Consider the following 12,424-nt stretch of genomic DNA (forward strand, 5'->3'; position numbering starts at 1 on the left):
TAGATCGCACCCTGAATGGTGAATGAATGTCCTCCACCAAGATGTTAATTTAGAATGAAGTAACAAAAAGCAGTAGCCACCACACTGAACAGCTCCAATACCCTGGTCTTTATTAAAACATGAATAAAAAGACAAGTAAAAAGTTGAACGCTTTCGGAACCAAGCCCTTCTTCAGATGTCATACAATGCAGTAACACAACCTTTTATAGCTTTCATGACAGCCAATCATTAATCAGTATTGCACCCTCCTCTTTTTTAGAACAGGTTTTAAAGGTATAACCGCATTCAAGACCAGGGTTATATGTGCTGCTAATTCTATTATCCACTTGGTTTCACTGAGTTCTGTATGGTTATACACCTCCCCCCTTATTCTTAGTTATACATTGAATAACCATCAACTTAAACATATGTGTATTATGCTTAGAAATATGTTGATAAAGTGTATTATGTTCATGCTTTAACCTAATCTAAGATAGGTGATTCAATATTCTGTTCTTTAACATGCAATTTATCTTTCCTACGTAGAAGGATGTGCAGCATTAGCAAAGTGCCATGTATACAACATTTGCGGTTTTACAATCTGCATACAAATTAAAATAATACTCTTTCCCTGAGACCGAATGTCTAAAATATTCAGCCTCCTGAGTACAAGTACATGCCTTGCATCCCCTACACCTATATATGCCTTTGCGCTGTGAAATGTTACTATTTTCTATTTTACCCTCATGACAAAGTAGCTCTTTTAAATTTTTATTCCTTCTGAACCCAAAGACTGGTGTATCCCCTACCAATCTACCTATCTCCTCATCGGTTAATAAAACCTTCCAATTTTGTTTAATTATATCACACATCCCCCTTATATTATTACTGTAAGTTAGCATTAATCTTACTGCTTCAGTCTGTATTGATTTGTCTTGATTCACTACCCGATTTTGTTGCCTGTCAGAAAACCAAGGTTTGGTCTTTGTGTTTCTATTCTGTTTAGTTTGTGTTATAATATTTTTCACTTCATGTTCATTGTAACCTCTATCGCAAAAATTACGTTCCAATTACACCATCTCTTGTTCAAATTGTGTATCATCAGTGCTTATAGGTTCATAGGTGTGTACTAGGCTAATGGCCCTGGAGCCTTTACAAGCCTAGCCCATAGGATTACCCTGGCATCGTGCCATCCAACCTTAGTTCCTAGTGCCTCTGTCAAGTTGAGCCACTGGAGTGATCCCCGGCGTGAATTTTCTATTTCCCATCCACTCATCAAGATTTCTCTTAAGAGGGCCAGTGAGGTGCTCTGCTTGACATGTATGGGAAGTCTGTTCCATAGCATGGGTAGTCTCTGGGTTATGAGCCTGTCCCTCCAGCATGTTCTGTTGATTGTGGTAATGAGGTTGAGGTCTCTGGAGTGTGTGGTGCAGAGCGATTGAAATTTCTTTAGATATAGCATTTCTAACAGAGCTGGGTCAGACATGGCTTTGTAAGTCAAGCAGAGATCACCTCTAAGGAGGCGATATGAGACAGAGAATAGTTGGAGTTTTTTGAGTCTGTCCAAATAGGACAAGTGTTTAAGGCCTAGGATTCTTTTTGTGAGGTACTTTTGTGGCCTCTCCAGTTGTTGCAGGTGTCTAGTGAGGTACATGCCAAATGGGGCATTGTACTCGATATTTGGCCTAATAAGGGAAGAGTAGAGGATGACAATGACCTCTTTTTTCCTGGATGCAAAACCCTTCGTAATGAGATGTGCCACATAGAAGAACTTTCTGACCACAGTGGCAACGTGGTGGTCAAAAGAGAGGTTGCTGTTAACCTGTGTTCCCAGATCTCTTATAACACCTTCTGTATTCAGTGGACTACCATCAATGTGGTAATTCAAGGGAACTGGGTTTTTCCCAAAGGGGATGAAGACGCATATTTTGGCATTGAGCTTAAGGCCATGGTTCTGACACCAGTCTTTGGTCTCATTGAGACCTTTCTGCAGGATATCAACATCACTTGGGGAGTTAATAATAGCTCCCAACTTGCAATCATCTGCAAACTTTGTCAGCCAGAGTCCCTTCGTGTTGGCCTGGACTTCAGAGAAGTAGATACCAAACAGGAAAGGACCCAGGACCGAACCCTGTAGGACTCCACTCGTGACTGGTAAGCAGTCTGACTTGGAGTCAGCTACTTTCACACTGTGGGTTCTATCTGTGAGCCAGTTTGCAACCCACCTAGTGATATAGGGGTTGATGCCTAGCTTAGTAAGTTTTTCTATGATTCCTAAGTGGGAAATGGTATCAAAGGCCTTGGCCAGATCAAGGTAGGCTGTATGAACCACCTTACCTTCATCCACATCTCTGGTGACTGACTCAGAGAAGTCGACCAAATTGAGCAGGCGTGATCTACCCTTCACAAAACTAAACTGTGTAGGATCCAGAGTTTGGAGATTCCCTATATCCTTGTTTATTAGGTCCATGATGATACGTTCCATAGCTTTGCACATCAGACTCATCAGGCTAATGGGACGATAGTTCCCAGGGTCTGTAGTTGCTCCTCCTTTGTGGAGAGGGATGACTGTAGCAGTGCACCATTCGGTAGGGACAAAGCCTGAGGTGAGGCTGTGATTGAACAGGGCACACAGGTGAGGTGCCAGTTCACTCTGTAGTTCATGCAGGACACAGCCAGGGATACTGTCAGGTCCCATAGATGCTGTATTCTTGGCCTTGGACAGTGCTGTTTTAACCTGTGCAGCAGTAATAATGGGTGCCTAGCAATCTACTGGTATTGTGATTGGCCCTTTGTGGGGGGTAAAGTTAGCACTGAATCTGTCTGCTAGTAAATTTGCAATATCTGTTGGCTCAGTATAGGAGGTACCATTGTGCAGTAGCTCAGAGCAAATCTGGATATTGCCATGGAGATTCTTTACATAACTATAGAAGGCCTTGTGGTTGTCTTTACTATCTGCTGCAATTCTGTTTTCATAGCTAGTTTTAAAGGATTTGATGAGGGATCTCAACCTTTTGTTGAAGCTGATAAGGGAGTTTTTCCAGTCTTGGGACTTCACCTTATTCCACATCACTTTCCTCCTCCTGTTGTAGAGTTTGTTTATGGTAGGGGACCATCATATTGGCTTCCTTTTTTTGAGGAGAGCATCTTAGTTCTATTGGGTATGGCGAGATCCATGCATTTGTGTACGTGTTCGTACAGTGCATTGGTATATGATTTGGCAGTCATGCAACTATTCTCCATTTGCATGGGTGCCGTGAAGTTAGTCACCACTGTTTTTAGGAGCCAAAAGTTAGCTTTGGAGAAGTTTTTCATGGTGGTTACCTTTGTTGGGAACATGGGAGGGATGTGGATTTCCAAGGTGATTAGCTTGTGATCAGATCTAACCAGGGAGGAGTTGACTATTGGTGTAGAGCAACGGTTGCCCATGTTAGTAATGACCAGGTCAAGGATGTTGCTGCCTCTAGTGGGGGTAAGAACAAGCTGGGCCAAGGCATTGGAATTAATGAATTCCAGAAAGTGTTGGGCAAGTGTATTGGTACATGAATAATTTTCCCAGTTGATGGAGTACATGAAATCCTGTCCACCTGTCCACTAATTATACTCTTAAAAGTGTATCTAGGGTGCATACTGTCATAGGCTAGCATATTGTTTTTCCAACAACTCCTCCTACAGAGAGTCGTATTCAAAGTCCCATGGTCATCCCTTAATAATCTCACATCTAAAAAATCCACATTCTCTTTTGAATAATGCAATGTAAATCTAAGAAAGGTTGTTGTAGATTCCAAGTATTTGACAAACCTTGTCAAATCAAAAGCATCCCCCCCCAAATTATAAAAACATCGTCCACAAATCTCAAATAAAAGTGCCACATATCTTTCAATTGATGTCTTCTATTCTGTATAACCTCCTCCTCCCAATATGCTAATACAAAATTTGCATGCATGTTAGTACAAGGGGTGATGCCCTGGCATAGAAATATATTATTCTCCAGTATTAGTCCAACACATACTCTATAGCTTGTAACCCATAGGTATTGCTAATTACGGTGAATAAATTCAGTTTACTATCATAATTTTGAAGACAACTTGGTCAACCACACTATGTTCGACCACGGAAAGTCGAATATGGCAATGTCGAACTTCAGAAGCAAGCCTAGGAACGGGTTTTAACATGGATCTAGATAGGGGTTCACTGCTATTGCCGAACTACAAACCTCGCCCCTATCTCAACTGATGTTAAAACCCATTCCTAGGCTTGCTTTTGAAGTTCGACATTGCCGTGTTTGACTTTCCGTGGTGGAACATAGTGCGGTCATCCGAGTTGTCTTCGATATTATGATAGTAAACCATAAATTCTTCACATCAAGAGAGGCCAGGATGTATTCTTGTCCTCCTCGTTGTTTCAGACATTCATATAATAGAGTCAAAAATGTCCTGTGTCCTTCAATATGTGAGGAAACTGTTCTAAAATTGGCCTTCATTCACATGCCATCCATATGGAAATATTCTCAGTAATCCAACCTCTGCCTGAGACAATAGGTCTCAGTGAGCGGTTGGCCAAGTCTTTATAGATGCTAGGCATCTTTTTACTTGTCTTTTTCTTCGTGCTTTAATACAGACCAGAGTATTGGAGCTGTTCAGCATGGTGGCTACTGCGTTTTGTTACTTCATTCTGCTTGCTTGTTGAGGGCTGATAGCATTTGGTGAAGTATCAGCAGGTTTTGTCTTAGAATGTTAATTTACAGGTGGTTGTTGTGTCTTTCGACTTTTCCCGGTTAGGGCCGCCACAGCGGAACTCTGGTCCGCTAATGATTGGCAGTTGATTTGTACGTACCGAGTTGCCAGCTCTGATGCACAACCTTCAACGAAGGTATGCCCACTCACGCATGTCTCCACGCAGAAGACGCTCTAGCTGAGAATCGAACCGGACAGCGTCTTAATGTGAGGTGACAATGCTACCGCAGCACCACCTTTACAGGTAACACTCACTAAAAATGAGTTCCACTCTTCACAGCAGCATATCAATCTGCAGTGGATCTCAGACTGAAAACAACTAATGGCTGCCATTATTTTACACTTGCTAAGCAGCACTTTTGCCATTTAGCAAGTGTAAAAGAAAAAAAAAGAAGAGTGTGTGTGTGTGTGTGTGTGTGTGTGTGTGTGTGTGTGTGTGTGTGTGTGTGTGTGTGTGTGTGTGTGTGTGTGTGTGTGTCTGTGTGTGTCTGTGTGTGTCTGTGTGAGATCCCTGGTAGCAGTAGTTAAGAGGTCTGCATACCTATTAGCTCAAAATATCTGGATAAGCCTAAATTAAATGGGAGACAAATGCTCAAAACAGGATCATATTTTAAATGCTGCTGTTATAAAATCACAAAGTTACTTGAAAATTAGGATTTGTTAGCATGTATTTTCTGAAGCAGAGGTATGTGTGTATGCTTGCGTGTGTGCATGAGAGAGAGAGTGAGTGTAGAATAGTGTGTGTATATTGTACCTTAAAGAAGCATTTCAAGGTCAGCACATGCATATAAATACCAAGCACGTGCTAGCTTCAGTGCCATTTTGAGAGTGCAGCCAGAGAGTCAGCATGTATGAGTGTAATAGCTAGTTTGTTTATAAGTTTATGTAAGTTAAAGTTATTAAGCCTCAATCCTCATGTGTTTGTACATAATAAAGCTGATTGAACAAAACCCATGAAGACCCGTCTATTTTATCCTGACTGGACAAGCGACAGGGTGTCAGAACCAGAATTCCAGAGACTGCTTTTCAGAGCTAAGAGGTGCAGAGTTAACAGTGAAGGTAAACTAAGAGAACCGAGCAAAAAAGGGCTAGAAACAAACCAAAGATAATGAAAACTTGCATAAAGGACTTATTTTATAAAAAAGATAAAACAGAGCATTACAAGGTCACAAACCACGTTATTAAACAAGCGAGAGGCACAAAAGGTTTATTAACTAATGACATGTTTAAAATTAAGATATTTGATAAGATGATTATCAGAAAAGCGTATGAGGTTTTCGAAATTACCTCGGAATTGCAAAACGAGTATGTTTAAAGTAAAACATGCATGTTTAAAGGAAAATGAGCACAAGAAAAGTATGATGGGCACAGAAAAATAGTAAAGGAGCAAAACAAATACAACAGGGGCAAAAAGGGCACATTAGGCTTAAATAAAGCAAAGTGATTGCATATTTTTGGCAAAGTACTGTATTTTGGCATAACTATTTCGCATTGTATTATGGATATAACTAGAGTTATTCAAAGTATCTCAATGTGTGTAAAATGCTTACAGTGTGTGCTTATTACTGTGAATTTATTTCAAAGAGTTTATTTGTGTGCAAGGTGCAGCTATTTTGTGCAGTACAATCAAAATACAGCCATTTCAAAAAGTTCCTTATGCTGGGTGTATCTGTTTGCAAAGTGCCACCATTACAGAGTGTTTCTTGCAGTGTAAAAAGTTATTTAGCAAAGTACAGCCATTTTGGGAATGTTTCAGTGTGCTGTGTACTGTTTATTTGCAAAGAGCAGTTATTTGAAATGTTTCTTACTCTGAGCTTCTTCTGCCCAATTAATTCGCACACTGCAGTTATTTTGAAATGTGTCTTACACTGATAAGAGGTGATTTCTTACAGTACAGTTATTTCAAGAGTATTCTGAAGCCCGAGAGACTTATTTCTCAAAGTTCAGTTATTCAGTAGCTTGTTGTGCTATTGGGCATAGTTACAAATAGTGGCATAAATTTCTGGCATATGTATATGTGCGTGTGTTTGTGCATACTTGTAAAAGCCTTCACTGGTGTGTGTTAATATGGCAGATGGATTTCAAAAACCATCACCACTTGTATTTGATCAGAATATTGCAGAGAACTGGACAATATTTGAGCAGGAGTACGATATTTTTACACAAGCAGCTTATTCTGACAGATATGCACACACCAGGGCATTCATTTTGCTAAACCTAGCTGAGTCAGAGGCCATTGAAAAGGAGAGCGTTCATTGGTGTATGCACCAGCAGTGTATGAAGGAGAAGGTGAAAATCATCATATTCTTGTACAGGTTGAAACAAGGGAAGAGCCCAAGTGTTTGAAACGCAAGTTCTGGGAAACATGTAACCCCCAGACAAATATTAGGCATTTGTTTTACAAAAGAGATCATAACCCAAGAGAAACTTTTGCAACTTATATTACTGACCTAAGAAACAAAGCTAAAACGTGTTGGTTTGGTGACTTAAAAGATGAGTTGATAAAGGACAGGCTTGTGTGTAGTATTAATAGTGCTGCAGTGAAAAAGATTTTGCTTCATGACAGTGATTTAATGCTGAGCAAAGCTGTTGAGATTTGTCAAATCTATGAAGTTACAGAAAGGCACACAAGTATGCTTGCAAGTGATGAGTATGGTTTCAGCAGGCTCCAGAGCAAATGTAGAGAGTATGCAACACATGGCTAGCAGAAGCAGGCCTAAGCAGATGGTACCTGCTACCCCTGAAGGCTCCCCAGGTAAAACCTGTAGTTTTCCAGCAAGTTCTAAGAAAAGGACATGCTCAGTGAGTACAAGGGTGAGTTAGCAAAACCCAAATCCAGCTTTATTTTAAACTGTCGCAATTGTGGTGCCAATCATGAATCTAAAAGAGAAAAATGCTTTGCATTTGGTCAGCAATGCCACAAGTGTAAAAAAATTTAACCATTTTCAGAATTTTTGCAAATCAAGTAAACCTCACACAGTTATAAAGAAGGGTCACTCAAAAAAGCAAGTTGATCACATAGAGAGCTGTATTTCTACTTTCTACATAAATGGTGTATCAGTAATTGGTGAGAAGGTTGATGCAGTAAATATGTTGGCAAAGAGTGAAATATTTTGTACTGCCCAGATCAATGGTAAATCCACTGAGCTTAAAGTGTACACTAGCTCAAAGTGTAATGTTATGTCAGCAGACACATTTGCTAAGGTGAGAATTGGTGAACAACTCAGTGCGGCTAGTTGTGCGAAACTTGTTGCTTATGGAGGTGAAGAAATTCAAACCAAAGGCTCGGTAGTGCTTTCATATTATTTGGCTAGGAACTGTTACAACTTGTTATTCTATGTAGTCTGAAGACCTGTGCAGTCATTATTGGGTCTCAGATCAGTTTGAGAATGAATTTGCTTTCCTTTACTAAAGAAGTTCATCATATAAGCACATATCCTAGTTCCAGTTTTACTGAAGCTATTTTCTCAGAGTATGCTGATGTTTTTGATGACAAGTTGGGCAAACTTCCCGTTGTGTAGTCTATAAAATTAGACCGAGAGGTCAGTCCAGTGGTCAGACCGGCAAGAAAAGTTCTGATATCTATACAACATTAAGTTCAGCTGGATAAAATGGTGCAGCACTGTGTGATTTGTGCAGTCCCAGAATCAAATGAATGGGTGTCGTCCATGGTAGCAGCCCACAAAAAAGGCAGAGATGAAATCAGAATATGTATTGACCCAAGAGATTTGAACAAAGCATTAAAGAGACCACATCATCCAATGAGTACAATAGAGGAAGTTGCAGCCCTAATACCAAATGCCACTGTTTTTCTGTTTTGGATGCAAAAAGTTCATTTTAGCAAGTAATGCTTGATCACAAATCCTCATTACTGACTACTTTCAGTACCCCGTTTGGCAGATATAGATTCCTCAGGATGCCATTTGGAATAAATTCTGCAAGTGAAGTCTTTCAGCATGCAATGGAGCAAATTTTTTCAGGTTATCCTTGTGCCATAATAGTAGATGATTTATTGGTTGGAGGCAATGGTGAAGCAGAGCATGACAGAAACCTTGAGAGTTCTAGACAGAACACGTGAAGTGAACTTAAAACTCAATCCTCTAAAGTGCAAATTCAGACTACCAGAAGTTATATATGTAGGTCATTTATTTACTAGCACTGGCTTGTGACCAGACCTGTCCAAGCAAGCAGCCATTCTTGAGATGCCAGCTCCAGATAATGTTCAAGCTCTACAACATGTTCTTGGCATGGTCAGCTATTTAGGCAAGCTTATACCAGACATCAGTGAGTTGACAGCACCTTTGAGAGAGCTAACATGCAAAAATGTTACATGGTTTTCGGTGGAACTGCACCAAAAAGCATTTGAAGACCTTAAGCAGAAATGCCACCCCACCTACATTAAGATACTATGATGTCAGTAAACCGGTAACTCTTTCCTGTGAAGCTTCAAAGTTTGGACTCGGCACAATTGTTCTTCAAGAAGGCAGATCAGTAGCCTATGCATCTAGATCTCTTACCCAAACTGAAATGCAATATGCTCAAATTGCAAAAGAACTTTTGGCAATAGTATTTGCATGTTCAAAGTTTCATGATTATATCTATGGTCAAGCTGTTCAGATTGAAACTGAGTACCAACTTCTAGTTACTATTTTAAAGAAGCCTATGCATTCAGCTCCAGTTAGATTACAAAGAATGATGCTCAAATTGCAAAAGTACAACTTGAAAATTGTCTATACAAAAGGCAAACTTCTTTATCTGGTTGATACCTTATCCAGATTGCCCAGAAATACAATGGAACAGCTTCATGCAGAGAATGTTGACTTTGATGTCATGGAAGTGCATACTTTTTCTACCACAAGACTTAATGAGCTGAGAGATCATACAAAGACTGATCCAATTTTGCAAAAGCTCAATTACTACATTAACGTTGGATGGCTGTCAAAGTAATCTAGTGTGCCACCTGAAGTGCAAACTTATTTTCCTTACAGACATGAGATGATGGAAGATGGCATTATTTTCAAAAGTCCTAAAATTGTTGTTCCTGCTTCCTTACAACATGATTATATCCAGATTTTGCATCATGGTGACCAAGGTTCTGAAGCTACCAAAAGAGGGACGAGAGGACTAGTATTTTGGCCTTCTCTAACAAAAGACATTGATAAAGTACTTTCTTCTTGTTCAGTATGCAATAGCACTAAACCGCATTTGCAAAAAGAACTTCAGCTAATTTAAGTTCCTGAACTACCTTGGTCAACAGTAGCCACTGATATATTTGAGTGGAACAATCAGCATTACTTAGTGTTGGTAGACTTTTATTCAAACTGATTTGAGATTGATTTACTACCTAATCTAACGTCCACTGTTGTTATTAATAAGTTGAAACGTCATTTCTCAGTCCATGGTAGACCACACAAACTTATTTCTGACAATGGTGCTCAATTTACTAGTCAGTTGTTTCAGAAATTTGCAAAAGAATGGGATTTTGTACATGTTACTAGTAGTCCAGAGTATCCACAGACAAATTAACTAGCTGAACATGCAGTATGAAGTGCAAAGCAATTGCTGGGGAAATCAAAGTGTGATAACACTGATGTCTTTTTGAATTTATTTAATCTTAGAAACATACCCTGTGATAATATACTTGACTCGCCTGCTCAGACTTCTATCTAGGCAAACCAGAACAACATTGTCGATTAGTTCCAGTTTGTTGAGGCCTAAAGCTAAGAACAACAGGTCAATTAGGCTCAACTTTTTAGAAAGCATTCTTTCCAGAAGTCCAGTTATGACAAATCGAGCAGATTATTTCATTCATTGAAAGAAAGAAGGAGAGACAGTGAGGATACAAATGGTGAGCTGTTTTGACAGGATTGGTCAAGTAACAGGTATATGTACTGAGATGAGATCCTGCTTCATAGAATCTGAGGATATGGAGTACAGGAAAAATCGCAGACATCTTCTTCCTATATCAGAATCAATATTGCAGCATTGTTCCTGTCATACAGTCTCTAGATCTCAGAGCAATCCAGACAATGTTCCTGTTGCAGAACGTGTCTTACCTTCTACTTCCATTTCTGATGATGTTCTTTATGTTCCCAAAGCTGAACATTCAGCAGAGACGGTCCCAGTTGCTAGACCTAATTCCAATTTCTATGTCACACGATTTAGTCATATTTCCAGACCTAGTTGACATACACAGCGACCGGGACATAATTGTCTATATGTATTTAGTTCTGTATAATTGCATGACAAAGAATTATTTGTATCAAGTGCATGTCAATTAATGTCATCAGTATTGCATGACTCATTTCTCAAGGATGTAGAATAGTGTGTGTGTGTGTGTGTGTGTGTGTGTGTGTGTGTGTGTGTGTGTGTGTGTGTGTGTGTGTGTGTCTTGTACCTTTAAAAAGCGTTTCAAGGTCAGCACATAGTTCCATTTTGGGAGTGCAGCCAGAGATTGAGCATGCATGAGTGTGATAGCTAGTTTGTTTATAAGTTTATCTAAGTTAAAGTTATTAAACCTCCATCCTGATGTATTTGTACATAATAAAGCTGCTTTAACAGAACCCACGAAGGCTCATCTATTTTATCTTAACTGGACAAGTGACAGTGAGTGAGTAAGATTGATTACTGGCAGCAGCAGCAGCAGTAAAGAAGTTTGCAAACCTCTGGATCTTTCAGCTGAAGAAATTTGGATAAAGCCTAAAATAAAAGAGGAACAAAAGCTCAAAAATAGGAACATATTTTAATTATTGCTCTTATAAAATCACAAGCTTGCTTAAATAGAAGGATTTGTGTTAGGATTCATTTACTGAAGGAAATGAAAGTCTGAAACTCAAATGTAAATCATTATTTAATAACTTCAATCTCCAATGACTGGCTACAAACCAAACATTTTAAGAGTAAGGGACCACAAAATGAAGTAAATACTTGGATATTTTTAAGTGTTATATTTTGGATGCAGAATGCTTCCTCCAGCACCATTAACACACACTACAGCAACATTAGGCAGAAGAACTATTTTACATCAAAAATATGTAAAAAAAAATAAATAAATAATAACAACATAGTGATAAAAATAAATAAAACACAACAATTTTACAGACGGCCCATTCCCAAAGCGCAATAATGCCCAGTAGGGTGTGTGTTATTGTGGAAATAATTCCTGCAGGGTCGGGCCTCAGAACACCCCTGGGCAAGCATTATTTCCACAATAACAAATACCCTGTTGGGCATTATTGCTTGCTTATTTTTTTGTTGTTCAAATTTTATTATATGATAGCTGGATGAATGAACAGTGCAGCATACCTTTAAGGAAGTATACTTAAATGGGAGATGATTAATTTGACCAGGTAGATCTTGGCACTTGCAAGTAAACCTTTGATATATCCACAGGTGGTCAAGATATTTTCCTCGTGCATCAAGTGCCTGAATTTCAAGATGCATATGGAAAGCCTGCTGATAGCTGTTTGCAGTAGGAAATCAGTGCATGTGCACCAGTGGTGATTACGTTGGTCTGGGAGATTTCAACCTTCTTCATGTCTATATGACCATGGAGTTGGTATATATAGGTTTAGGGAGTTTGTGAGGCTTGCCCCCATTTGAGGTTTGTGCAGCAGAGCTTACCCTCCCTACAAAAAATGCTTACAGTTTTGGTTTTTGCCCTTTTGGTGTTTCAAGCATTTGTGTTCAGCAGTGTAGTTCCTCAGTGT

At 39.4% G+C, this 12,424-nt stretch overlaps 1 protein-coding gene across 1 annotated transcript in view; it reads left to right on the forward strand.

The window, feature by feature from the left end:
* Positions 1-12,424, forward strand: part of LOC122803429 (sodium-dependent proline transporter-like) — a 906,432-nt gene that overhangs the window by 870,858 nt on the left and 23,150 nt on the right. The window lies entirely within an intron of this gene.

The sequence above is a fragment of the Protopterus annectens genome, chromosome 5.part1 (assembly GCF_019279795.1).
Source record: "Protopterus annectens isolate FY-2018-M chromosome 5.part1, PAN1.0, whole genome shotgun sequence".
Lineage (NCBI taxonomy): Eukaryota > Metazoa > Chordata > Ceratodontiformes > Protopteridae > Protopterus > Protopterus annectens.